Source organism: Pogoniulus pusillus, chromosome 17 (assembly GCF_015220805.1).
Source record: "Pogoniulus pusillus isolate bPogPus1 chromosome 17, bPogPus1.pri, whole genome shotgun sequence".
NCBI lineage: Eukaryota > Metazoa > Chordata > Aves > Piciformes > Lybiidae > Pogoniulus > Pogoniulus pusillus.
The window spans coordinates 23,063,792-23,089,444 of record NC_087280.1 but is presented as its reverse complement, the minus strand read 5'-3'; the positions used below and the strand labels follow the sequence as shown (position 1 = coordinate 23,089,444).

At 54.4% G+C, this 25,653-nt stretch overlaps 1 long non-coding RNA gene across 1 annotated transcript in view; it reads right to left on the bottom strand.

Annotated features, from left to right (window-relative positions):
• LOC135182729 (uncharacterized) overlaps nt 1-22,292 on the bottom strand; it is a 57,557-nt gene extending 35,265 nt beyond the window's left edge. The window contains exon 1 of the long non-coding RNA XR_010305299.1: nt 22,208-22,292. This is a non-coding gene — a long non-coding RNA (uncharacterized LOC135182729). The remainder of the gene's footprint in view (nt 1-22,207) is intronic.
• Nucleotides 22,293-25,653: the final 3,361 nt, after the last annotated feature.

The window sequence follows — 25,653 nt, the reverse complement described above, 5'->3', positions numbered from 1 at the left end:
CTTCTGAGTGAATTTAATGCTGGGGGAAGGGGGAGACAAACAGCTCAGAAGGTTCATTTCAGCCTGTGGGGAGGGACAGTTGAGCCAGAGCAGCAGCCACTCTTCAATGTGGCCAGCCTTGGAGAGGCAGACCCTCCTATGGACATCTCTTCACTCCCCTTGGAGATCAACCAGTGCCTTGCAGGCTACAGAGAACTAAAACTGGGTCAGTACACTGCATCCTACAGTACTGTGAGATGAATACTGTAGCTGCTGCCTGCAACTACCTGCAGGGAGGCTGTAGCCAAGTGGGGTTGGGCTCTGCTGCCAGGCACCCGGCAACAGAAGAAGGGGACACAGCCTCAAGTTGTGCCAGGGCAGGTCTAGGCTGGATGTTGTTAGGAAGTTGTTGTCAGAGAGAGTGATTGGCATTGGAATGGGCTGCCCAGGGAGGTGGTGGAGTGGCTGTGGCTGGAGGTGTTGCAGCCAAGCCTGGCTGGGGCACTTAGTGCCATGGTCTGGTTGGTTGGGCAGGGCTGGGTGCTAGGTTGGGCTGGCTGAGCTTGGAGCTCTCTTCCAACCTGGTTGAAGAGGAGAATCAGAATCTATGAAATGCTCTGTAACAGGGACGAGGCATTTGTGCCCAGTCTGTGTCGGGGAGAGATTGCTCTCTGCTCCAAAACATTGCTTCATGCAGAACTGCAAGGCAGCATTACCTCATCCCCACGACAAAAGGTCTTGGATCCATCAGAACTACCCATAAAACATTTCCTCATTTGGCCACAGACAGGGAAAAGTTACATATGGAGCTTCCTCCCAATATCCATCCTGAACCTGCCCTGGCACAGCTTGAGCCTGGGTCCCCTTGTTCTGTTGCTGGCTGCCTGGCAGCAGAGCCCAACCCCACCTGGCTACAGCCTCCCTGCAGGCAGCTGCAGACAGCAATGAGCTCTGCCCTGAGCCTCCTCTGCTGCAGGCTGCACACCCCCAGCTCCCTCAGCCTCTCCTCACAGGGCTCTGCTCCAGGCCCCTCCCCAGCCTTGCTGCCCTGCTCTCTACACCTTCCAGTACCTCAACATCTCTCTTGAATTCAGGAACTGCACAAGGAATTAGTAACACCACTGCACACCACAAGCTACTGCTAGCACAGAGGTAGCAGCAGCTCTTCTGGAACACCACCACCACCTCCTGCTGCTCAGTCAGTAGGTAAAACAAAATTGTTTCAAGCTGCTCAGAAGATATTTACAGGCCTGCTTTTTGTTTTGGGGAGGAGGCAAACTAAAGGCTCAAAGCCAACTCTGAAATATCCTGGGGCTTTTCACTGCCCTATAAACAGTTAGTTACAGCCATTGATACGTTGTTGGCATGCAGTAAACCTTTAATGGCCAGATTGTTTGTAAAAATACATATCTATTAGTGATGGATGCTGCAGTCCTGCCTGAAGGGCCCTCTTTGAGATGAGCTTCTCTTCATTTGAAGCCCCAGGCATGCTCACAGTTAAACAGAGACTTGGTAACTTGACCAAACTTAGCAGCCTAAAGATAGACTCCAGAGAAGCTCAGTGAGTTGACAGAGGCCTCTGTGCAAGTGTGGGGCATGCAGAGGAATAAGAGCACAGCTTCTGTGGCAATTAGCTACTGAACTTCTAATTCACCCACTGCTTACACTGGCAGGAGATTGGAAGGGAGAAGAAGCTGGGGTTGGAATGTTCAGCCACAGACAGCACAATTCTGGCAAGGACTTGCTAGAAAGCCAAAGAGATAATGCAAGGGAGTGATTTCTGCTACTCTGTGCAGGGGAAGTTCTCCCCTTCCAGGAGGAAGGAAAACTGATGAGCTTCACCTTTCATCTGCAGCAACACAGGGTTGGGCTTTTCACAGCCTGCCTGCTCTGTGCACTATACACCATAGGAGCAGCATCAGAGAATCACAGAACCTTAGCACAGCTCAGGTTGGAAGGGACTTCAGAGCTCATCTGTTCCAAGCTCCCCACCATAGCGTGGTAGGAGTTGGAAGGGACATCTGGAGATCATCTTGTCCAGTCTGTCTGCTAAAGCAGGTTCATCTAAGTCAGGTTGCACAGGAACCTGTCCAGGTGGGTTTTGAATATCTCCATGGAGAGTTTCTGGGCAGCCTGTGCCAGGGCTCCAGTACCCTCAAAGTCAAGAAGTTTCCCCTCATGTTCAGATGAAACTTCCCTGTGTTCCAGTTTATGCTCATTCCCCCTTGTGCTGCCACTGGGACAGCCAGACCCAACTGCTCAGGGACTCATCCAACCTGGCCTTCAGCACCCCCAGGCAGGAGGTGGCCACAGCTTTCTGGTTGGCTCTGCTTGCTCTGACTCCTGCCTCCATCCCAGGCTCACAGAATCACAAAATGGCTTAGGCTGGAAGGGCCCTCAGAGATCATCTCCTCCAATCTGCACACCATGCCCAGGACACCTTTCAGCTAGACTCAGTAGCTCAAGGTCCAATCCAACCTGGCCTTCAAAACCCCTAGGAAGAGGCAGCCACAGCCTCCCTGGGCAGCCTGTGCCAGAGTCTCACCATCCTCATACTGAACAACTTCTTCCTCAGCTCCAGTCTAACCCTGCTCTGCCTCAGGTCCAAACCATTCCCCTCGGCCTGTCTCTAGACACCCTCAGCAAAAGTCCCTTTGCAGCCTCCCTGCAGGATCCCTTCAGGCACTGGCAGGCAGCTCTGAGGTCCTCCTGGAGCCTCTCCAGGCTGCACCCACCCTGCTCCCTCAGCCTGTGCTCACAGCAGAGCTGCTGCAGCCCTTGGAGCACCTTTGTGGCCTCCTCTGGTCTCACTCCACAGCTCTGTGTCTCCCTCCTGCTGGGGACAGCAGCACTGGACACAGCCACACATCACAGCCTGCCATGGCCATATCTTTTGTCTTCTCCCTCTGTGAGTCTGGACAATCAGCACACAAGCCCCTGCTGCCATTGCACCCCTGCCAGCAAGCAGCAGACACTGGGGGTCACCTCGGTTCTGTCCAGGGCAATGCCCCTCTGCAGCCTGCCTTCAGCCAACCCAACGAGCAACAGCTGCTGAGCCAAGCACAGCAAGCAAGCTACATATGTCTGAGAAAGTTAGAGGAATTTGGGCTTCCAGGGCAGCTCCTTAACCTGCTGAGCCTGAAATAGCCAGGCACTGAGTCAACTTGTTAAATGCTTCTATACAGATGCAGCAGGCACGGAGGAAGCTGCTTGGCAGCCTGACCTTAGGCACCAAAAGCAGCAGCAGAATAGTCAGAGACGTTGCTATCGCCCTGGGTTCTGCAAACAGGCACTCCACAGAGTGACAAAGGAGGAGCTAAGGGGCCTGTGCTCTGGGAGAAGTCCTTGTCAAAGGTAAGCAGGCAATCTGAAATGAGGACAAGAGGCCCAGGGGCTCATGGATCATGCATAATGGCTTAAATCATCTTAATGTGGTGTCGATACCCACGCGTCGCTCCTGCCTGCTCCAGAGAGCTCTCTCACGTGTGGGAGACACATGCAGAGCCATCCTGCTTGTGCCAGGGGCAGGGAAGGACACAGTCAATTGCTGTAGCATGCTCAGGGTTTAAACACATGGAGATCCTGTGGCTGTCAGGCAGGGTAATAACAAGCAGGGAAAGTGCTCACATCGGCGGCTGAGAGTTTGCATCTGTGTGAGGTTATGCTATGTGAAGGGCTGGTTCAAAACTCGGGAGGCTCCAGTGAGCCTCAGAGGAGGCTTCTTTCCCTGGGCACCACCACCTCGTGGAGTGACCAACAACCCTTAGGAATCCCTGGGTTACTGGAGTGAGGGAGCTGCTGGAAGAGAGTTGCCTCGTGGAGTGATCCTTCCTCAGCTTGAAGAGCTCACAGACAGGCAGAGCTCATGGAGCTGGGGTGTAGAAGAAGTCACTAAGATTATGAGTAGAGAGAATGCAAAGATGTGGAGGACCTTGCACCTGGGTTGGGGCAATCCCAAGCACAGCTCCAGGCTCGGTGGGGAATGGCTGAGAGCAGCTCTGAGGAACAGGACCTGGGGGTCTGGGGTGAGGAAAAGCTCAACATGAGCCTGCAGTGGGAGTGCAGCCCAGACACAACCCTGTGCTGGGCTGCAGCAAGAGCAGTGTGGGCACAGGGCAAGGGAGGGCATTCTGCCCCTTGGCTCTGCTCTCCTCACACCCCACCTGCACTCCTGGGGGCAGTTCTGGAGCCCCCAGCACAAGCAGGACATGGAAGTGTTGGAGCCAGTGCAGAGGAGGTCACCAAGATGCTGAGAGGGCTGCAGCAGCTCTGCTGTGAGGACAGGCTGAGAGAGTTGGGGCTGTGCAGCCTGGAGAAGAGAAGGCTTGGAGGAGACCTTGGAGTGAACTTCCAGGATCTGGAGAGCGCTACAGGAAGGCTGAGGACTTTTGACAAGGTCCTGGAATGACAGAACAAGGACAAATGGGTTTGAAGTGGCAGAGGGGAGAGTGAAACTGGATGTTAGGAAAGGTTTCTTTGCAGTGAGGGTGGTGAGACACTGGCACAGGTTGCCCAGGGAGGCTGTGGAGCACAGAATGCAACTGCAGAATGTGATCAAGGTTTGCAGGAGGAGCCTGCTTCCAGCACAGTGTTCCAGTGTGCAATTGCCATTTCCATACTAGTTCTTTGTTGGGCAGGGAGCATAAGAATTTAACTGCATCTTCCCACCCCTTGCCTTGTGACAGGGAAAGATCAAAGCTAAGTGCTGGTTATTACTGTTTGTTTCCCTGCAACATCCCATGGAGACTTCAAGACTATTTAACTGCAGGTCTGAACTGACAGCTGATAAAGTTCCCATTACAGATCTCTAGTGATTGGACAGAGCTGGGGAAAGAGAATTTACTTTCCCTTTGCTGGTGTTTGCTGTTTCAAATCATAGAACTCTTCTCCTTTCTCCCTGCCCCAGCTCTTCCCCTCCTCTCATTTCTCCTATAAACTTGATCATAGGCTCACAGAATGTCAGGGGTTGGAAGGGACCCAAAGAGATCAGCCAGTCAGGGATGGAAGGGACCACAAGGATCAGCCAGTTCCAACCCCCTTGCCATGGGCAGGGACACTGCACACTAGATCTAGGAGGAATGGGTTTGAAGTGGCAGAGGGGAGATTGAAACTGGATGTGAGGAAGAAGTTGTTTGCAGTGAGGGTGGTGAGACACTGGCACAGGTTGGTTGAACACCTCCAGGGAGGTGGTGGAGTCACTGTCCCCGGAGGTGCTCAAGAACAGACTGGATGAGGCACTTAGTGCCATGGTCTGGTTGATTGGCCAGGGCTGGGTGCTAGGTTGGACTGGGTGAGCTTGGAGGTCTCTTCCAACCTGCTTGATTCTAGGATTCAGAGAAGGGCAGCAAGGCTGGGGAGGGGCCTGGAGCACAGCCCTGTGAGGAGAGGCTGAGGGAGCTGGGGGTGTGCAGCCTGCAGAAGAGGAGGCTCAGTCTCAAGCTGTGCCAGGGCAGGTCTAGACTGGATGTTAGGAGAAGTTGTTGGCAGAGAGAGTGATTGGCATTGGAATGCCACCACCAGGGAGGTGCTGGAGTCACTGTCCCTGGAGGCGTTGAAGCCAAGCTTGGCTGGGGCACTTAGTGCCATGGTCTGGTTGGTTGGGCAGGGCTGGGTGCTAGGTTGTGCTGGCTGAGCTTGGAGCTCTCTGCCAACCTGCTTGATTCTAGGATTAATGCTCTTAGCAAACCCCCCAAGAGCAAGATATTCCTGCTGTGACCTGTGAGGTTTGTTGTGCTCAGGACTGGATGATGCTGCCTAACACTTGGAGGGCCCATCAGGTATTGGAACTGGTAGCAAATTGCCTTGGATAGAGCTATCAATGTGTTTACTGTAACTCCTGCTGGAAACTGGCCCTCTTAGCAGCATGGAAAGCAAACCAACCAGCCTGGCTTTTTTAGCACCTGTTAATTTATGGTTTGCTTATTGTTTAGTTTTCATAGGCCCTAAAATTTGCACAGGGCCTCAGGGTCTGCTCTGCTCTGTGATGAAGTGGAGCACAAAGCCAGGAATGCTGCTCTACACCTCTTCAGTTGCAATCTGCTTACAAACAACAGATCACTCCATGGTGTACAAGAGCAAACACATTTCCCTCCTGTCGCCTACTAACTCAGACAAATGGGTCCTTGTTTGCTGCTGTGCTACAGAGCATGGAGAGATCAGCTTCTGCAGTGGACAGGGCACCTGGGGGGGGTCAGAGAATCAGTCAGGGTTGGAGGGGATCACAAGGTTCAGTCAGTTCCAACTCCCATGCCATGGGCAGGGACACCTCACGCTAGATCAGGTTGGACAGAGCCTCATCCAGCCTGGCCTTAAACATCTCCAGGGATGAGGCTTCCATCACCTCCCTGGGCAACCCCTGCCAGGCTCTCACCACCCTCATGCTGCCCAGGGAGGTGGTGGAGGCACTGTCCCTGGAGGTGTTCAAGAAAAGCCTGGATGAGGGCAATGAAGCTGGGGAAGGGCTTGGAATATAAATCTGATGAGGAAAGAGTGAGAGAGCTGGGGATGGGTAGTGTGAGGAAGAGGAGGCTGAGGGCAGACCTCATTGCTGTCTACAGTTACCTGAAGGGACATTGTGGAGAGGCTGCTGCTGGGCTCTGCAGACAGAACAAGGGGGAATGGCCTCAAGCTGAGGCTGGGGAGGTTTGGATTGGACATTAGGGAGAATTTTTTCATGGAGAGAGTGGTCAGGGAGTGGAATGAGCTGCCCAGGGAGGTGGAGTCACCCAGCCTGGATGTGTTTCAGGGTGGTTTGGCTGTGGTGCTTAGGGCTGTGGTTTAAGGTGAATCTTGTAGAGCAGGGTTCTAGGTTGGACTTGATGCTCCCAAGGGGCTTTGCCAGCCTGGATGCTTCTGTGATTCCCATTCACACTTTCCATGGCTTGCCCTTTTTTTTTCCCCTTCCAAGGAACAAGAGACTCTGAACACAGAAGGTGACATCTTCCCTTGTTGAGTGTAACTGAGCATCTCCCATGGAGGCTGCCATGCCACCAGGCTGATGGGTTTCCATTGCACAGCTGCTTCTGCAGGTGGCAGGAATCTTGCCCTTTGCACACATTCAGAAGAGCAAGCAGAAAAAGTAACTTCTGCATGGGAAACCAAACACTTCCACAAAGCCATAGAACCAACCAAGGGAGGCTGGAGCCAGGTGGGGTTGGGCTCTGCTGCCAGGCACCCAGCAACAGAAGAAGGGGACACAGCCTCAAGCTGTGCCAGGGCAGGTCTAGGCTGGATGTTGTTAGGAAGTTGTTGTCAGAGAGAGTGATTGGCATTGGAATGGGCTGCCCAGGGAGGTGGTGGAGTGGCTGTGGCTGGAGGTGTTCAAGAGGAGGCTTCATGAGGCACTTAGTGCCATGGTCTGGTTGGTTGGCCAGGGCTGGGTGCTAGGTTGGGCTGGATGAGCTTGGAGCTCTCTTCCAACCTGCTTGATTCTATGCTGGCAAACCAAACAACTACAGGAACAACAGCTGGAAATCTGTTTTCCAGCATTCAGAAACAAGCACCAAGAAGACACTGAAACTGAGGATTTGTTTTGGCTCCTGCAAAGAAGTTTCTTTGCTTCTGAAGAAGAAAGTAGATTTGCCAGAGAATAGAGAAGACCTACTTCAAAAAGCACACGTTTAACACCAGGCAGAGCTGTCCCTAAGCAGAGATTACAGGAGAAACAGAGACCTCTATTTCTTCTTCAGTCCTACTCAATTTCTTCAAGCTATGACTATTAAAATGAAGGCTGAGCCATCAAAGTGCCACTGAGCTGAGGGAGAAGAAGGAGCTCATAATGAACAAAAACACAAAGGGCATTTATTTTAAGCAGACAATTAATGTATTTCACACTAACCTTGTGCAAATGTCTGCCTGCAGCAGCAGGACTGCTGATTTGTCTGCTTTAGTTACTATGAAATAAAGGTTTTCAGGTTTGATCCCCACCCTATAAAACCCTCCAGTGAGAGGACAGAGGAGGGCTTTATGGCTGTGTAAATCTCGAGTAACCTCACTGCAGTCACACTGCTATACATAGCTATAGTGCATTGCAAACACTGGGAGCTGGAGCCAGATCAAGCTCTGGAGAGTACAGGAATCACAGAATCACCCAAGTCTGAAAAGACCTCCAAGCTCACACAGCCCAACCTAGCACCCAGCCCTGCCCAACCAACCAGACCATGGCACTAAGTGCCCCAGCCAGGCTTGGCTTCAACACCTCCAGCCACAGCCACTCCACCACCTCCCTGGGCAGCCCATTCCAATGCCAATCACTCTCTCTGACAACAACTTCCTAACAACATCCAGACTAGACCTGCCCTGGCACAGCTTCAGGCTGTGTTCCCTTCTTCTGGTGCTGGGTGCCTGGCAGCAGAGCCCAACCCCACCTGGCTACAGCCTCCCTGCAGGCAGCTGCAGGCAGCAATGAGCTCTGCCCTGAGCCTCCTCTGCTGCAGGCTGCACACCCCCAGCTCCCTCAGCCTCTCCTCATACAGCCTGTGGTCCAGGCTATTGGGAAGGTAGGGTCTGGCCTTGCAAATGCTGGTATTTGCCCCTTAGTGACACTTACTGGTGTAACACAGCTCCAGTTCCTTCAGTCACTTCGAGAGGCCCTGCCTGGAATATTGCATCCAGTTCTGGGCTCCCCAGTGCAAGAGGGACAGAGATCTACTAGAGAGAAGTCAAGGGAGGGCTGCAAGGATGCAGAGGGGACTGGAGCACTGCCTAATGAGGAGAGGCTGAGAGCCATGGGGCTGGTTAGGCTGGAGAAAAGACTGAGAAGGGATCTGATCAATGTCCATAAATATCTGAGGGCTGGGGGTCAGGAAGGAAGAGACAGGGACAGCTTCTTCCATTTCTGCCCTGTGGTAGGACAAGGGGCAAGGGATGGAAACTACAGCAGAGAAAGCTCCATCACAACATGAAGAAGAACTTCTCTGCTGTAAGGATCACAGAGCACTGGCACAGGCTGAACAGAGAGGTAGTGGAGTCTCCTCCTCTGGAGAGACTTTCCAGCCCAGTCTGGAGATGTTCCTGTGTGACCTGGGCTAGACTCTCTGGTCCTGCTCTGGCAGGGTGGCTGGAGCTGAAGTCTCCAGAGGTCCCTTCCAGCTGCTAACATCCTGTGATCACTTAACACCTTATTCTGTGAGAGTTGGAATGGACTCAATACAGAAACCTCAAAGCAGAAATCTCAATGCAGCACTGAATGGGCTCCCTGCAAAGCTGCTTAGTTGACTCCACTTACAGAATCATAGGACAGTCAGGGTTGGAAGGGACCACAAGGATCAGCCAGGGGGATTTTGGCAGGAATACCTGGGGTTTGCTAGGACCTAGATCCTTATTCCTGCTGTGGCTGAGCCATACAAGCACACAATCATAGAATCAGTCAGGGTTGGAAGGGACCACAAGGAGCAGCCAGTTCCAACCCCCCTGCCATGCCCAGGGACACCCTACCCTAGAGCAGGCTGCACACAGCCTCAGCCAGCCTGGCCTGAAACACCTCCAGCCGTGGGGCCTCAACCACCTCCCTGGGCAACCCATTCCAGCCTCTCACCACCCTCATGTTCAACTTCCTCCTCCCCTCCAGGCTGACTCTCCCCACCTCCAGCTTTGCTCCATTCCCCCCAGCCCTGTCACTCCCTGACAGCCTAAAATGTCCCTCCCCAGCTTTTTTTGTAGCCCACTTCAGATCCTGGCAGGCCACCAAAAGGTCCTCTGGGAGCCTCCTCTGCTCCAGCCTGCACAGCCCCAACTCCTTCAGTCTGTCTGTCAGGTCCCAGCAGCAGCCTGGGGGATGGGCTGTGTTTTTGGTGATGAGAGAAGGGAAGGCAAGACTTTGCCAGCATTCCTCTGCTGAGAGCCCTGTCATCTCTGAGCCTTCCATTTCCTACACATGGCAGGCACATTTCACACGACTCATTTTGAACTTGATAATTATTTAACAGGAGAGGGATGGAGCAAGCAAATAATGGCTTGAGAAGAAACATTTCATTTCCACAACTGTCCTGAGAGATGCTTCATTGAAGGGAGCTGTAGCAATTACTTGCAAATTCAGTGTCAGACACATCTCACTAATTCAAGAGCCAGGAAGACAATGTGCATTAGCACCAGGAAGGTTGTAGATGGTGATAATCAGATAATGAACAGCACAGTGGTGAATCTGCAGGCAGAAATTACACAGCTGCTTCCCTGAGATTTGAAAGGGAAATCATTTTGCAGATTTACTCAATGAAGCCTCAATCATTTTTAATGCTCTGCCTTGGTCCTGTTGGGCTGATTCCTTGTTCACCTCGTGACCCTTGGCAGATGTTTGCATGTGCCTCGGTGATAAGGGTTTGGGCTGGCAGGGATTGAATGCAGTGCATGGTGGAGTGGCAGGGGATGGAAGGACAAAAAGCAGAGAAGCAAAGGTCAGCAGTCAGTGGTGCTACTGGGTCAGGCTTGGGAATATTACAGAATCAAAACCACTGCAACGTGTAGGTTAGCAAAGCCCCTCAGGAGCATCAAGTCCAACCTAGAACCCTACTCTACAAGAGTCACCTTAAACCATAGCCCTAAGCACCACATCCAAATCACCCTTAAATACATCCACCACCTCCCTGGGCAGCTCATTCCACTCCCTGACCACTCTCACCAGGAAAAACTTCTTCCTAATGTCCAGTCTAAACCTCCCCAGCCTGAGGCCATTCCCCCTTGTAATGTCTCCAGTTCCTTGTGAGAACTCCTCTTTGGAGAGCCCAGCAGCAGCCTCTCCAAAATGTCCTTTCAGGTAGCTGTAGACCTCCAGGCACAGCCACTCCACCACCTCCCTGGGCAGCCCATTCCAATGCCAATCACTCTCTCTGACAACAACTTCCTAACAACATCCAGCCTAGACCTGCCCTGGCACAGCTTCAGGCTGTGTCCCCTTCTTCTGTTGCTGGCTGCCTGGCAGCAGAGCCCAACCCCACCTGGCTACAGCCTCCCTGCAGGCAGCTGCAGACAGCAATGAGCTCTGCCCTGAGCCTCCTCTGCTGCAGGCTGCACACCCCCAGCTCCCTCAGCCTCTCCTCACAGGGCTGTGCTCCAGGCCCCTCCCCAGCCTTGCTGCCCTTCTCTCGACATCTTCCAGCACCTCAACATCTCTCTTGAATTCAGGAGCCCAGAACTGGACACAGCACCCAAGGTGAGGCCTGAGCAGTGGCAAACTCTGCCTCTTACCAGTGCTGACTCAAATGGAGCCCTCTGAATGTGTGACTCTGATGCAGCTGGGTAGGACACTCAGCAGCAGCGACAGAGAATCCTCAAGCACAAGCAGGCACCCAGTGATATTTCTGATGTAAAGGTTAATGCTGATTTCAAATTGCTTTTATCCTTCCCTCCTGCTGGGTAGGAAAATGTTCTTCAGCTTTACTGTTCCAGAATGTTCTTTTTGTTTTTCAGGCTCTCCCTACTTTGGGGCAGTCTCCTCCTCTGCAGTTGCAAGAAGACATTACAAAGGCAATTATTTGCAAACTTAAATTGCAAACCACTCCCAACCTTGATTCTAAATCCCATGGCTGGACATTGGGCAAACAGCAATTACCTTTGCTTTTTACTCCCTGGCAGCTGTTGTCCTGAATTGCTACCAGTGGCAAGGGGCAGGAGTCCTTCAATCATATGCTAACAGACGGAATCATTTCCTTTGGCTGAATACTGTTTTGCTGTAATAACTCTGTTCATCACCCTCCTCTGGATCGTGATGGGCAATCTTCAAAGGCTTTGAGATGAGCTAGATGGAGAGGTGGCTGTGTCATTTTGCCAGTTAATATTTGCAGAGAGCCTGGAGATTTGAGAATGAAAGCAGGGATGAGAAAGGCAGAGCTTCCTCGTTACGTTCCAGCGCGTGAATGAGGGAAGGAGAAGAGAGAGGGTGGCAAGAATCAAGTCAGACAGGCCTCAGAAAGCTGATTGCTTTAATCCAGGACTTCCCTGTTCTCTACCATCTCAGCTGGCACTTGCAGAGCTAGACTTCATTTGTTTCCTCTGAGACCTCCCTTTAGAAAGGAACCTGAATGGAGTGAGGGATTTCTATAGCGCTCAGGTAATTAGTGCTAGAGGACTCTGATCATCTCTTTGTGCCACTCCTCACCATTTGACACAATTCCACATTAGAAGCCTTCCCTTGAACAAATCTGGTCTGAGACAGTATCTCCTAGGAGGCTGATGCATGGTGAGGAGAAGAGCCTCAGCATCCCATCACCTACAGACACTGGCCCTTTTTCTTCTTCACCTATCATTAATGCTCGTTGGAAAGCAGAGGAATCACAGAGTGCAGCTGAGGAGGGAAAAAGCCTGCCTCCTACTTTTCCTGATGTTAGGAACTGTGGGACAACCAACTGCTGATCTTGTTCTCATCTTCCACCCACACCTGCAGGGCTGGGCCCAGAGAGTGGTGGTGAATGGTGCCACAGCAGTGGGCACAGCTGGCAGTAGTGGTGTGCCCCAGGGATTAGTGCTGGGTACTGCCCTTTCAATATCTTTAATGACAATCTGGAACAGGGGATTGAGTCCAGCATCAGTAAGTCTGCAGATGACACCAAGCTAGGAGCAGCTGTGGAGCTGTTGGAGGGTAGGAGAGACCTGCAGAGGGACCTTGACAGGCTGGATGGGTGGGCAGAGGCCAATGGGATGAGATTGAACAAGGCCAAGTGCAAGGTTCTGCACTTTGGCCACAACAACCCCAAGCAGTGCTACAGGCTGGGGCCAGAGTGGCTGAGAGCAGCCAGGCAGAGAGGGAGCTGGGGGTGCTGGCAGAGAGGAGCTGAAGAGGAGGCAGCAGTGCCCAGGTGGGCAGCAGAGCCAATGGCATCCTGGGCTGGCTCAGGAGCAGTGTGGGCAGCAGGACAAGGGAGGTTCTTCTGCCCCTCTGCTCAGCACTGCTCAGGCCTCACCTTGAGTGCTGTGTCCAGTTCTGGGCTACTCAATTCAAGAGACATGTTGAGGAGCTGGAAGGTGTTGAGAGAAGGGCAGCAAGGCTGGGGAGGGGCCTGGAGCACAGCCCTGTGAGGAGAGGCTGAGGGAGCTGGGGGGGTGCAGCCTGCAGCAGAGGAGGCTCAGGGCAGAGCTCATTGTTGCCTGCAGCTGCCTGCAGGGAGGCTGTAGCCAGGTGGGGTTGGGCTCTGCTGCCAGGCACCCAGCACCAGAAGAAGGGGACACACCCTGAAGCTGTGCCAGGGCAGGTCTAGGCTGGATGTTGTTAGGAAGCTGTTGTCAGAGAGAGTGATTGGCATTGGAATGGGCTGCCCAGGGAGATGGTGGAGTCACCGTGCCTGGAGGTGTTGAAGCCAAGCCTGGCTGGGGCACTTAGTGCCATGGTCTGGTTGGTTGGGCAGGGCTGGGTGCTAGGTTGGGCTGGCTGAGCTTGGAGCTCTCTTCCAACCTGTTTGATTCTGTGATTCTCTCATTTTAATTACAGTGAGACAAACAATCTGCAAGGAAACAAACTCAGGGAAGCTACACTAAATATAGATGTGCATTTTCATTTTAATAAAGGCTGAGAAGTTGGGGCATGAAGTGAAAATTAACCAAGGTCCCCTAAGCAGAGAGTGAATTACAGAGAGTGAATCAAAATCAGCCCCCAACAGCAACAAGTGGAGGGGAAGATCAGGATCAATTAATGGTGAACACTACATCGCTTTCTGTTTGCCACATCCCAGTTGTCCAAACAGATCAGTTGGAAGAAGAGAGAACTATTAAAGGTGTTTAGGGAAATACCAACAGAGCCCAAGGAGCTGAACTGCCAGAGAGAGTAGCAGGCAGGAGCAAAAGACCTTGAGGAACAGGAGACTAATTAGAGAAGTCGCCCATGCGTTTTGTTATCACTCCATTAGGATGAAGGGAAATGAGGCCAGGGGTTGAACGTCTCTTCTCAGGAACACCTTGGGAACAGGAGAAGGGAAAAACCTGATCTGCCCTTGTCTGAGTTATTGAAGTTCAGAGAACTTGAACTGATGCAGAGCTGACTTCAAACAGCAGGGCATAAGAACTAATCAACGCCAAAGAGCAGCAGTTCAGAAAGCATTCAGAGGGGGATTGGGTAAAGAAGATTGCCCCAGACTCGTTTTTTCTAGCAGTCAGTGGAGCAGGCAAGCTAAAGGGGGAACTCAAGGCAGGGAGAAAGAGCCATTAAACCTGATGGATCCTTGTTTACAAACTCTTTTCTGCTGCCAGTAGCTAGAAATGGGGCAAGAAAGAGACCTGGGGGTCCTGATAGATAGTAGGCTGAAGAGGAGCCAGCAGTGTGCCCAGGTGGGCAGCAGAGCCAATGGCATCCTGGGCTGGCTCAGGAGCAGTGTGGGCAGCAGCACAAGGGAGGTTCTTGTGCCCCTGTGCTCAGCTCTGCTCAGGCCACTCCTTGAGTGCTGTGTCCAGTTCTGGGCTCCTGAATTCCAGAGAGATGCTGAGGTGCTGGAAGGTGTTTGGAGAAGGGCAGCAAGGCTGGGGAGGGGCCTGGAGCACAGCCCTGTGAGGAGAGGCTGAGGGAGCTGGGGGTGTGCAGCCTGCAGCAGAGGAGGCTCAGGGCAGAGCTCATTGCTGCCTGCAGCTGCCTGCAGGGAGGCTGTAGCCAGGTGGGGTTGGGCTCTGCTGCCAGGCAGCCAGCACCAGAAGAAGGGGACACAGCCTCAAGCTGTGCCAGGGCAGGTCTAGGCTGGATGTTGTTAGGAAGTTGTTGTCAGAGAGAGTGATTGGCATTGGAATGGGCTGCCCAGGGAGGTGGTGGAGTCACCATGGCTGGAGGTGTTGCAGCCAAGCCTGGCTGGGGCACTTAGTGCCATAGTCTGGTTGGTTGGGCAGGGCTGGGTGCTAGGTTGGGCTGTGTGAGCTTGGAGCTCTCTTCCATCCTGCTTCATTCTATGCTTCTAAGCTTCAACACATTTATTTGTACTTAAACGAGAGGCTGCTTGTCAAATATTTGCTCAGGATAAGCCTCAGTTCAGAGCATTTGAATGGATGCTTTGCTTTAAACATGCTGCTCATCCCACCCCTGCTCAACCAAACCCTTCAAGTCACGCTGTGCTGAACCACATCTACCTCTGCCTCCTGAGACTCAGCAGTAAACAGCACAGCTTTGCGTCTCAGCAGCAAAGTGATTCCCTTGCACAGCTTGCTTGTAAAACACTTTGTCAACCGAATGGTTCTTCAGCAACTGCATCTTCTTCCAGCAGCAGAACACCTCCCCCACGCAGCCTTCCCAAATGTGGATGGCAGGAGACAAATGTGACAGGCCAAAGCCAGCTCGGCTGCTGATTCCCCTGGGCAAGACAAGCCTGGTTGCAACAGCAAAGGCAGCAGAGGAGCAGCCCAGCCTGCTGCTGGAGTGATGATGCTAATGAGCAGTTTGGAAGGGTTAAAGCAGCTGACATGGAGATGTTTCAAGGATCAGGACACATAAGAATTATGAGGGGACAGGCTGCTTCTTCCTTTCCAGCTGCTTCCCTTTCCAGCCATTCTGCAAAGCAACTGAGGTAGGAGGCAGAGAAGGGGAAAAGGATCTGAGGGTTCTAGCAGATGAGAGGATGACCATGAGCCAGCAGCAATGTGCTCTGGTGGCCAGCAGGGCCAATGCCATCCGGGGGTGGGTTAGAAGGGCTGTGGTTAGGAGGTTGAGAAAGGTTCTCCTGCCTCTCTGCTCTGCCCTGCTGAGGCCACAGCTGCAGTACTGGGTCCAGTTCTGGGCTCCCCAGTTCAAGAGGGATATAGAACTGCTGGAGAGAGTCCAGCACAGAGTCACAAAGCTGCTGAAGGGAATGGAACAGCTCTGCTAGGAGCAGAGCCTGAGGGAGCTGGGGCTGTGCTCTGGGAGAGGAGGAGGCTGAGAGGTGACCTCAGCAATGGTTATCAATGTGTGCAGGTGAGTGGCAGGAGGCTGGAGCCAGGCTCTGCTGGGTGATGCCCATGGACAGCACAAGGGGCACTGGGTGGGAGCTGAGCCATAGGAGGTTCCATGTAAACATGAGGAGGAATGTTTTCCCCGTGAGGGTGACAGAGCCCTGGCACAGGCTGCCCAGGGGGGCTGTGGAGTCTCCCTCTCTGGAGATATTCAAAACCCACCTGGATGCACTCCTGCGTCATCTGCTCTGGGTGACCCTGTTCTAGCAGGGGGGTTGGTTTGGATGAGCTCTGGAGGTCCCTTCCAGCCCCTGACATTCTGATGTTGTGTGGCTTAGCCTGTGTTAGAGGCAGTGGCTCTCTTTCTGTAGACAAGCCCCATTGTTCAGTGCCTCTGAATGCTGTGACAACTAGGAGGGTGGAAGGCAACCTGCGAGTAAAGGCATTCTCATTGTTTAATACCCAGTGTGTGCATCTGCAAGGCACCATTCAGCATGACCCCCCAAGGCTGCCTCAACAGGCAGCTGGAAAAGTCAATCCAGTGTCAAAACAAGAGCAGCTTTTGCTCTTCACTCAAAAGGGTCTGGGTTCCTTGTTTCTATATTCTGTGATGGTATAATGGCATCAGCTGGTGGCACAGCATTGGCATGAGCAAAAGTACTCAAACCATAGAATCAAGCAGGTTGGAAGAGAGATCCAAGCTCAGCCAGCCCAACCTAGCACCCAGCCCTGGCCAATCAACCAAACCATGGCACTAAGTGCCCCAGCCAGGCTTGGCTGCAACACCTCCAGCCACAGCCACTCCACCACCTCCCTGGGCAGCCCATTCCAATGCCAATCAATCTCTCTGACAACAACTTCCTAACAACATCCAGCCTCAACCTGCCCTGGCACACCTTGAGGCTGGGTCCTCTTGTTCTGTTGCTGGGTGCCTGGCAGCAGAGCCCAACCCCACCTGGCTACAGCCTCCCTGCAGGCAGCTGCAGGCAGCAATGAGCTCTGCCCTGAGCCTCCTCTGCTGCAGGCTGCACACCCCCAGCTCCCTCAGCCTCTCCTCACAGGGCTGTGCTCCAGGCCCCTCCCCAGCCTTGCTGCCCTTCTCCAAACACCTTCCAGCACCTCAGCATCTCTCTGCAATGGAGGAGCCCACAACTGGACACAGCACTCAAGTTGCAGCCTGGGCAGTGCTAAGTACAAGGGAATGGCTATGGTTGGCAGGAACCTTAGAGACCACCTAGACCAACCTCCCTGCCATGGCAGCTTAAAATTGAACTAGGCTTCTCCTCTCCAACCAGTGCTGCTTTTGTCTGATCTTGCTTTCCCTTCCATTCTGCAGCTTGGTTTAATAGATCTAAAGAGTCACCACACCACGAGAGAGAAACTCTTCCTGCCCAGTCAGCAGAGCTCAGCATGCTTGGGACAAGAATCAAACCAGATGTTTGCCAACTATCAGTCTGGGAGCTAGAGGCAGAGGAATGTGGTATATGAAGGAAGGAAAAGAGAATCTTTCCCTTCCTCTTAGGTGACAGGCACACTGTTCTCCCATTTGCAGCAGAAATCCAGACTGCATCATGTTTTAAAGGCAGAGCAGACAGTGCTGGTTTGTAACTGGCTTTGTTCTGGTTTAGGAAGCATTTTAATGCTGACACCCATCTCAGGCTAATGAATTTGACATCATCTCTTGGCTAGACAAACTGCTGCTGCCTTACAGGTCACTAGGTGCTGATGGGGAATATTTAAAGAGCCCTTGATGCAGGCAGTAAAGCTGCAGACCTTGGTGTAGTTAATGAATGAAGAAGCATTTGCTGCTCCCCATCATTCCTTCCAGTTCTACCCACAGCATGTCCTCTCAGACAGCACAAAGTGCTGAGACACCAGGAATGCCTCAACACCCACCACAGGGTTCAGTGGGAGAGGTGGAGACTGAACAGCATCTCTAGGCTACCCCTCTGGGGCACAGCTTTAATTAACAAAGTTCTAACTATTGAATTTGTTGGGTTGGTTATTGGAAAGAGGGAAAAAATAAACCCAACCAACAAAAAAAGTCCATGTGGGGCTCCTAGAAACAGAGCCTAGTTTAAATTATAGTCCTTTTTATACAGCTTAGACAACACAGGAACAAATGGCCAGAAGGGGAAAAAAAATCTTCCTAAGATGAAAAAGGAGCTGGCTGCCCTCCACTGCTCCTCTGGCACCATGCCCACCAGTGCCAGAGAAGAACAAAGCTGAGGAACAAAGATTCAGCACTGGATGTGATGTAGTCACTGTCTCTGAGGCACCTGCACCCCACAGCACACTAGGGGAAAAAGAATCACCCATGGGCAAAGGCTTCACCTCAAGATAGAGACTGGGAATGAGAAGCTGAGCCTGTTCTGAGGCTGGGGCCAGAGTGGCTGAGAGCAGCCAGGCAGAGAGGGAGCTGGGGGTGCTGGGAGAGAGGAGCTGAAGAGGAGGCAGCAGTGCCCAGGTGGGCAGCAGAGCCAATGGCATCCTGGGCTGGCTCAGGAGCAGTGTGGGCAGCAGGACAAGGGAGGTTCTTCTGGCCCTGTGCTCAGCACTGCTCAGGCCACACCTGGAGTGCTGTGTCCAGTTCTGGGCTCCTCCATTCAAGAGAGATGCTGAGGTGCTGGAAGGTGTTTGGAGAAGGGCAGCAAGGCTGGGGAGGGGCCTGGAGCACAGCCCTGTGAGGAGAGGCTGAGGGAGCTGGGGGTGTGCAGCCTGCAGCAGAGCTCATTGCTGCCTGCAGGGAGGCTGTAGCCAGGTGGGGTTGGGCTCTGCTGCCAGGCACCCAGCAACAGAACAAGGGGACACAGCCTCAAGCTGTGCCAGGACAGGTCTAGGCTGGATGTTGTTAGGAAGTTGTTGTCAGAGAGTGATTGGCATTGGAATGGGCTGCCCAGGGAGGTGGTGGAGTGGCTGTGGCTGGAGGTGTTGCAGCCAAGCCTGGCTGGGGCACTTAGTGCCATGGTCTGGTTGCTTGGCCAGGGCTGGGTGCTAGGTTGGGCTGGCTGAGCTTGGAGCTCTCTTACAACCTGCTTGATTCTGTGATTCACCTAGAAATCATAGAATGGTTTAGCTTGGAAGGGACCTTAAAGCTCAACCAATTCCAACTCCCTGCCATAGGCAGGGACACTTCCCACTAGAAGAGGTTGCTCAAGGCCTCATCCAACCTGGTCCTAAACACCTTCAGGAAGGTTGTGGAGCACAGATCAAAGATCACATTCTGTGACTCTGCTCCACAACCTCCCTTTGCAACCCATTCCAGTGCAGCAGGAACACCCAAAATCTCATCTAATCCCAGAAGCAAGGAGCCAAAAGTAAACATTTTTCTTCTCACCAGGAAGCTTCTCCCTAATTTCAATGTTTGGCTTTATTTTTTTGGTGCCTGCTCACACTGAAACACCCCAAAGAGGAAATGTTCTTTGCTGAACTGCAGACAAACTGGAAAGCACTCAAAGAGCACACAGAGGGGAATTATGAGTGCTGGAGGGACTCACTCCCAAGGAAAGATTAGAACTAAACATGTCCAGCTTGGAAGAGAGATGACTAAGCATAGGGTGGGGGAGGTGGGGGGGAAGTGATAAATGCCCACAAATATTTGAAGGGTTTATACACTGAGGAGGCAGAGAGGATCTGCAGAGTGAGCCTTACCAGGTGGTGGGATTAGGAGCAAAGAGATGGAATCAAAGAGAGGAAGGGGGAGGAAAAACCAACCCAACACTTCAAACCTAAAGCAAAAAATCAACTAAAGGCTACAGGAACAGAAGTCTCCCACACTGGGGACGTGGAGGTTTCCTCTGAGGTAGAGAACTCAGCATAGGAGACATATGGGAGGGCTGTGAGAGTGCTTTGATGAGTGGAGAACTAAAGGAAAGAGCTGTGCCTTGATGCTGGGAGAGCAACAGGAGCCTCAGTGGACAACAGGTGTCCCACCAACACTGTCAATTAGCTTCAGACAGGCAGCAAAGGTAGTTGTTGTCTCCAATTGAAATCACAAGAGGAAGGTTTGTTTGGAAGTTTAATGACCCTGAACTTGGTAAAGCTGCAAGGCTTTATCTGCTCAGAAACACTCCAGCCAGATGGTTCCTGGGAAGCAGAAGGCTTTGGTTCTGTTGAGCACGCCAAAAAGAAGCTGGTGAAAAGCCTAAAAGGTCAAGAGGGGAGATGAAAGCATCCTACTCCTCCATCTCAGCCCTGGTAAAGCTACCCCCCTTTAACAAGGGTGAGAAGAGTCAGGGGAGAACGTGGTTTGTTCCTCAGCTTTGTTGAGGTGATGCTGCTCTGGCAGGGGGGCTGCACCAGATGACCTTTCAAGGTCCCTCCCAGCCCCTGACATTCTAGGATTCTGTGATTGTTTCTGATGCTAAGCACACCAATGCTCCCTTCAGCACCTGCCAAAGTCAGGATGGAGCCAGCCCCTCACGCAGGGCAACAAACCCCCACTTTCTGCCCACTTTCAGCCATGGAGCACCCGAGCCAGCAGCACACACATCCCCCTCAGCATATCATCTCAAGCCCTCTCCTGCTCCATGTCAGGACAGCCAGCTGGGAACAGGTGGAAGGACCATCAAGAGCTCACAGAATCAGCCAGGTTGGAAGAGAGCTCCAAGCTCAGCCAGCCCAACCTAGCACCCAGCCCTGCCCAACCAACCAGACCATGGCACTAAGTGCCCCAGCCAGGCTTGGCTTCAACACCTCCAACCTCAGTCACTCCACCACCTCACTGGGCAGCCCATTCCAATGCCAATCACTCTCTCTGCCAACAACTTCCTAACAACATCCAGCCTACACCTCCCCTGGCACAGCTTCAGGCTGTGTCCCCTTCTTCTGTTGCTGGCTGCCTGGCAGCAGAGCCCAACCCCACCTGGCTACAGCCTCCCTGCAGGCAGCTGCAGACAGCAATGAGCTCTGCCCTGAGCCTCCTCTGCTGCAGGCTGCACACCCCCAGCTCCCTCAGCCTCTCCTCACAGGGCTGTGCTCCAGGCCCCTCAGCTCTTTGAGGGACTGGGGTGATGGAGGGGAGGTCTGCCAGCATTTCCAGAACTGCCTGCAACCCCAAAGCCAAACACTGCTTCCAGCAAGCTAAACACCCCTCAGATGCTCTCGATAACAAAGCTCCCACCAGAAATCACCCCGGAGAGCCATCACAGAGTCCTCCACCCAGCCAAGCTGCCTGCCCAACAGAGATCCTTATCACCCACACCCGCCGGGTCCCAGCGCTCCCTGTTTGCAAGACAGAGCAGCTGCGATGACCTTTGCATGTGGAAACAAGCAGGAGACGTCCGAGCCCAACACAGAGAAAGAGGTGACAACAGGCAGACCCCTCCGTGCCCCATGCCAGACCCCTCCGTGCCCCTGCTGAGCACATGCCAGACCCCTCCGTGCCCCTCATGAGCACATGCCAGGCCCCTCCGTGCCCCTGCTGAGCACATGCCAGACCCCTCCGTGCCCCTGCTGAGCACATGCCAGACCCCTCCGTGCCCCTCATGAGCACATGCCAGGCCCCTCCGTGCCCCTGCTGAGCACATGCCAGGCCCCTCCGTGCCCCTGCTGAGCACATGCCAGGCCCCTCCGTGCCCCTGCTGAGCACATGCCAGACCCCTCCGTGCCCCTCCTGAGCACAAGCCAGACCCCTCCGTGCCCCTGCTGAGCACATGCCAGACCCCTCCGTGCCCCTGCTGAGCACATGCCAGGCCCCTCCGTGCCCCTGCTGAGCACATGCCAGACCCCTCCGTGCCCCTGCTGAGCACACGCCAGGCCCCTCCGTGCCCCTGCTGAGCACATGCCAGGCCCCTCCGTGCCCCTGCTGAGCACATGCCAGGCCCCTCCGTGCCCCTCCTGAGCACAAGCCAGACCCCTCCGTGCCCCTGCTGAGCACATGCCAGGCCCCTCCGTGCCCCTCCTGAGCACAAGCCAGGCCCCTCCGTGCCCCTCCTGAGCACAAGCCAGACCCCTCCGTGCCCCTGCTGAGCACATGCCAGGCCCCTCCGTGCCCCTCATGAGCACATGCCAGGCCCCTCCGTGCCCCTGCTGAGCACATGCCAGACCCCTCCGTGCCCCTCATGAGCACATGCCAGGCCCCTCCGTGCCCCTGCTGAGCACATGCCAGGCCCCTCCGTGCCCCATGCCAGACCCCTCCGTGCCCCTGCTGAGCACAAGCCAGACCCCTCCGCGCCCCATGGCAGACCCCTCCGTGCCCCTGCTGAGCACATGCCAGGCCCCTCCGTGCCCCTGCTGAGCACATGCCAGGCCCCTCCGTGCCCCTGCTGAGCACATGCCAGGCCCCTCCGTGCCCCTGCTGAGCACATGCCAGACCCCTCCGTGCCCCTGCCGCTAGCGGTGGAGCCGCTCCGCAGCTCGTTGCGGTCCCAGCGCCGCACGACAGCCAAGGACGTACCTGGGGCCGGGCGCAGCGCGGTGCGGAGCAGCTCCGAAGTGTCTGCAGGGCAGGCTGGGGGCCGACTCCTCTCCTCGGGGGCAGCTGCAGCTCCCGCTCAGCCCTCAGCTGAGGCAGCGCCGGGCAGAGCCCTGGCAGCGGTGGCAGCGCAGGCCAGGCTCGCCCTCACCCAGCGCCGCAGGGGCAGCGTCCCGGCGCGGCGGCAAGGAGCGGAGTGCCCTGCAGGCTGCCCTCACCCACCAGCCAGAAGTTGGACTTCTTCATGCTGGCTCCAAGGCAGCCTGCACAAGTCCGTTCCCTCCCCTGCGAGCCCGCACGGCACAGCTCCGGCCGGGGCAGCTCTCCCCTCCCCGCGCCCCTGCGGCCGTTACTGGGCAGGTGCAGCCGCCGGGGCAGGTGCAGGCACCGGGCAGGTGCAGCTCATCAGCCCCAAACAAGCTGCAGGTGAGAAAGGGCTCTTCAGCCGGCCTGCCCCAACGTCTCCCGGGCCCTACACGAGCTCCTATTAAGCCCAGGCTCCAAATGCAGCCACTTGCTGGAGTGTGTCATTACCCTTTGGAGCTCACATTGAAGCTCTGTGCCCATGCATGGTCACTCAGGGGGTGCAGGAGGTGGCTAAAGTGGTGGAGAGGCAAAGATTTACAGCAGCCAGCCACAGGCTTTCCTAGCAATGGGCTTCACATTCCTAACCTGTTCCTGCTGTTCTTTGCCAGCCTCTGCTAAAGTTCTGACAGGTCTTGGAGACCAGCACTGACCACGGTGGTCTCCTAAAGCCTCTTTTATCATGGTTTGTAACCACCTGGGTGGCACTTTTCACTCCTTGCAGTCCCTATGAGTCTCCATTTTGACTGCACCACAACCTCCATCTTCACCACTCCCTCTCCTTCCCCCCTCGAAACCATCTCAGCTGTCCTCAACTGGGCCTTCTTTTATCACCTCCCGGGGAGCTCACAGCCTTTCTGGTGCTCATTTAACTCATCAGACTGTGACAGACAGACAATGGCTTGCACCTGTCTCCTAAACAAGGCTGCAGCCTCCCCCCCTCCCTTTGCTTCAGCAAAACTCACTTGTGTAGGATCTTTACAAATATATTTCTTCCCTTGATAAAATGATATTAGGTGAGGACTGCAAGGAAGGTCTGTCAAAAGAGAAATAATAGCAGACAATAAGGAGAGCCACCCCCCCAAAAGTGTCTTTCTGAAAGCTCCAAATGGCTTCTGTGACAGCATGAAAGTGCTTCTTGGTTATGTTCAAGCTGAGGCTCAGGAAAGCCTACAGGCTGGAGTGGCTGGAGAGAAGCCAGGCAGAGAGGGAGCTGGAGGTGCTGGGAGAGAGGAGCTGCAGAGGAGGCAGCAGTGCCCAGGTGGGCAGCAGAGCCAGTGGCATCCTGGGCTGGCTCAGGAGCAGTGTGGGCAGCAGGACAAGGGAGGTTCTTGTGCCCCTGTGCTCAGCACTGCTCAGGCCACCCCTGGAGTGCTGTGTCCAGTTCTGGGCCCCTCAGTTCAAGAGAGATGTTGAGGTGCTGGAAGGTGTTTGGAGAAGGGCAGCAAGGCTGGGGAGGGGCCTGGAGCAGAGCCCTGTGAGGAGAGGCTGAGGGAGCTGAGGGTGTGCAGCCTGCAGCAGAGGAGGCTCAGGGCAGAGCTCATTGCTGTCTGCAGCTGCCTGCAGGGAGGCTGTAGCCAGGTGGGGTTGGGCTCTGCTGCCAGGCAACCAGCACCAGAAGAAGGGGACACAGCCTGAAGCTGTGCCAGGGCAGGTCTAGGCTGGATGTTGTTAGGAAGTTGTTGTCAGAGAGAGTGATTGGCATTGGAATGGGCTGCCCAGGGAGGTGGTGGAGTGGCTGTGGCTGGAGGTGTTGCAGCCAAGCCTGGCTGGGGCACTTAGTGCCATGGGCTGGTTGGTTGGCCAGGGCTGGGTGCTAGGTTGGACTGGCTGAGCTTGGAGCTCTCTTCCAACCTGCTTGATTCTGTGATTCTATGACTGAGAGAGGGGAGAGCATGGATGCCAGCCACTGAACAGGAGCATGTCCAAAAGGATGGGAAGGTGTGGAGTATCTAAACACCTGCAGGAAGAAGGAATGTGCTAGAAATGCTAGGATCCCTCACACCCTCTTTGTGATGCTGCAGCAGCACCAGGTGCCCCAGTGCTCCATTTCTCCCTCCACTCTAAAACTTCCCAGCTCTTCCCCCCAGGAGAGGCAGTCTGTTGGAGGTTCTTGTGGACTCCCTACTTAGGATCTTGAGGGCAAGTTTGTAGCAGGAATGACTTACAGCCACTCATCCCTTCAGACCTTCCTCTTGTGACACAGGTAGTGTCTGCCACATCAGAAGGCTGTGCTGCCATTCAGCCAGGCTGGGACAGGCTGAGGGCTGGGCAGGAAGAAATTGGATGGAATTCCACAAGGGCAAGTGCAGAGTCTTGTACCTGGGAAAGGACAACCCCAGGGAACAGGATAGGTTGGGACTGACCTGTTGGAAGGCAGCAAAGGGGAAAAAGATCTGGGGGTCCTAGTGGATGGGAGGTTGGCCAGAGCCAGCAATGTGCTCTGCTGGCCAGGAGGGGCAATGCCATCCTGGGGTGTGTTAGAAGGGCTGTGGTTAGGAGGCTGAGAGAGGTTCTCCTGCCCCTCTGCTCTGCCCTGCTGAGGCCACAGCTGCAGTACTGGGTCCAGTTCTGCCCCCCCCCTCCAGTTCAAGAGGGACATAGAACTGCTGGAGAGAGTCCAGCACAGAGCCACAAAGCTGCTGAAGGGAATGGAGCAGCTCTGTTAGGAGCAGAGCCTGAGGGAGCTGGGGCTGTGCTGCTGGGAGAGGAGGAGGCTGAGAGGTGACCTCAGCAGTGGTTATCAATGTGTGCAGGTGAGTGGCAGGAGGCTGGAGCCAGGCTCTGCTGGGTGATGCCCAGGGACAGGACAAGGGGCACTGGGTGGAAGCTGAGCCATAGGAGGTTCCATGTGAGCTGAGGAGGGATTGTTTTTCCCTGTGAGGGTGACAGAGCCCTGGCACAGGCTGCCCAGGGGGGCTGTGGAGTCTCCCCCTCTGCAGATACTCAAAACCAGCCCAGCTGCACTCCTGTGTGATCTGCTCTGGGTGACCCTGCTCTGGCAGGGGGGTTGGACTGGATGAGCTTTCAAGGTCACTTCTGGCCCCTGACATTCTGTGGTCTCCCACTCCCAGACTCAGACACCCTGAGACCGACCCTGGGCAAGGGCTGGAGGGATGCCATGAGTGCTGCTCACACTCAGCTCCAGAGGCAGCAGCGAGGGAGCGCAGCCAACACAAACCTCATGCTGTGTTCCCGTAGCAACCAAAGGGTCACGTTCTTCATCCTCTCATTTCTGGGAGAAACAGATAGAGGTCTGATGATGTAAAACCCAGAAGGCCCAGAAGGGTTATGGTGAGCCTGGGCAGATCTTTAACATCCTTTCTTGCACAGTTCACCCCAGG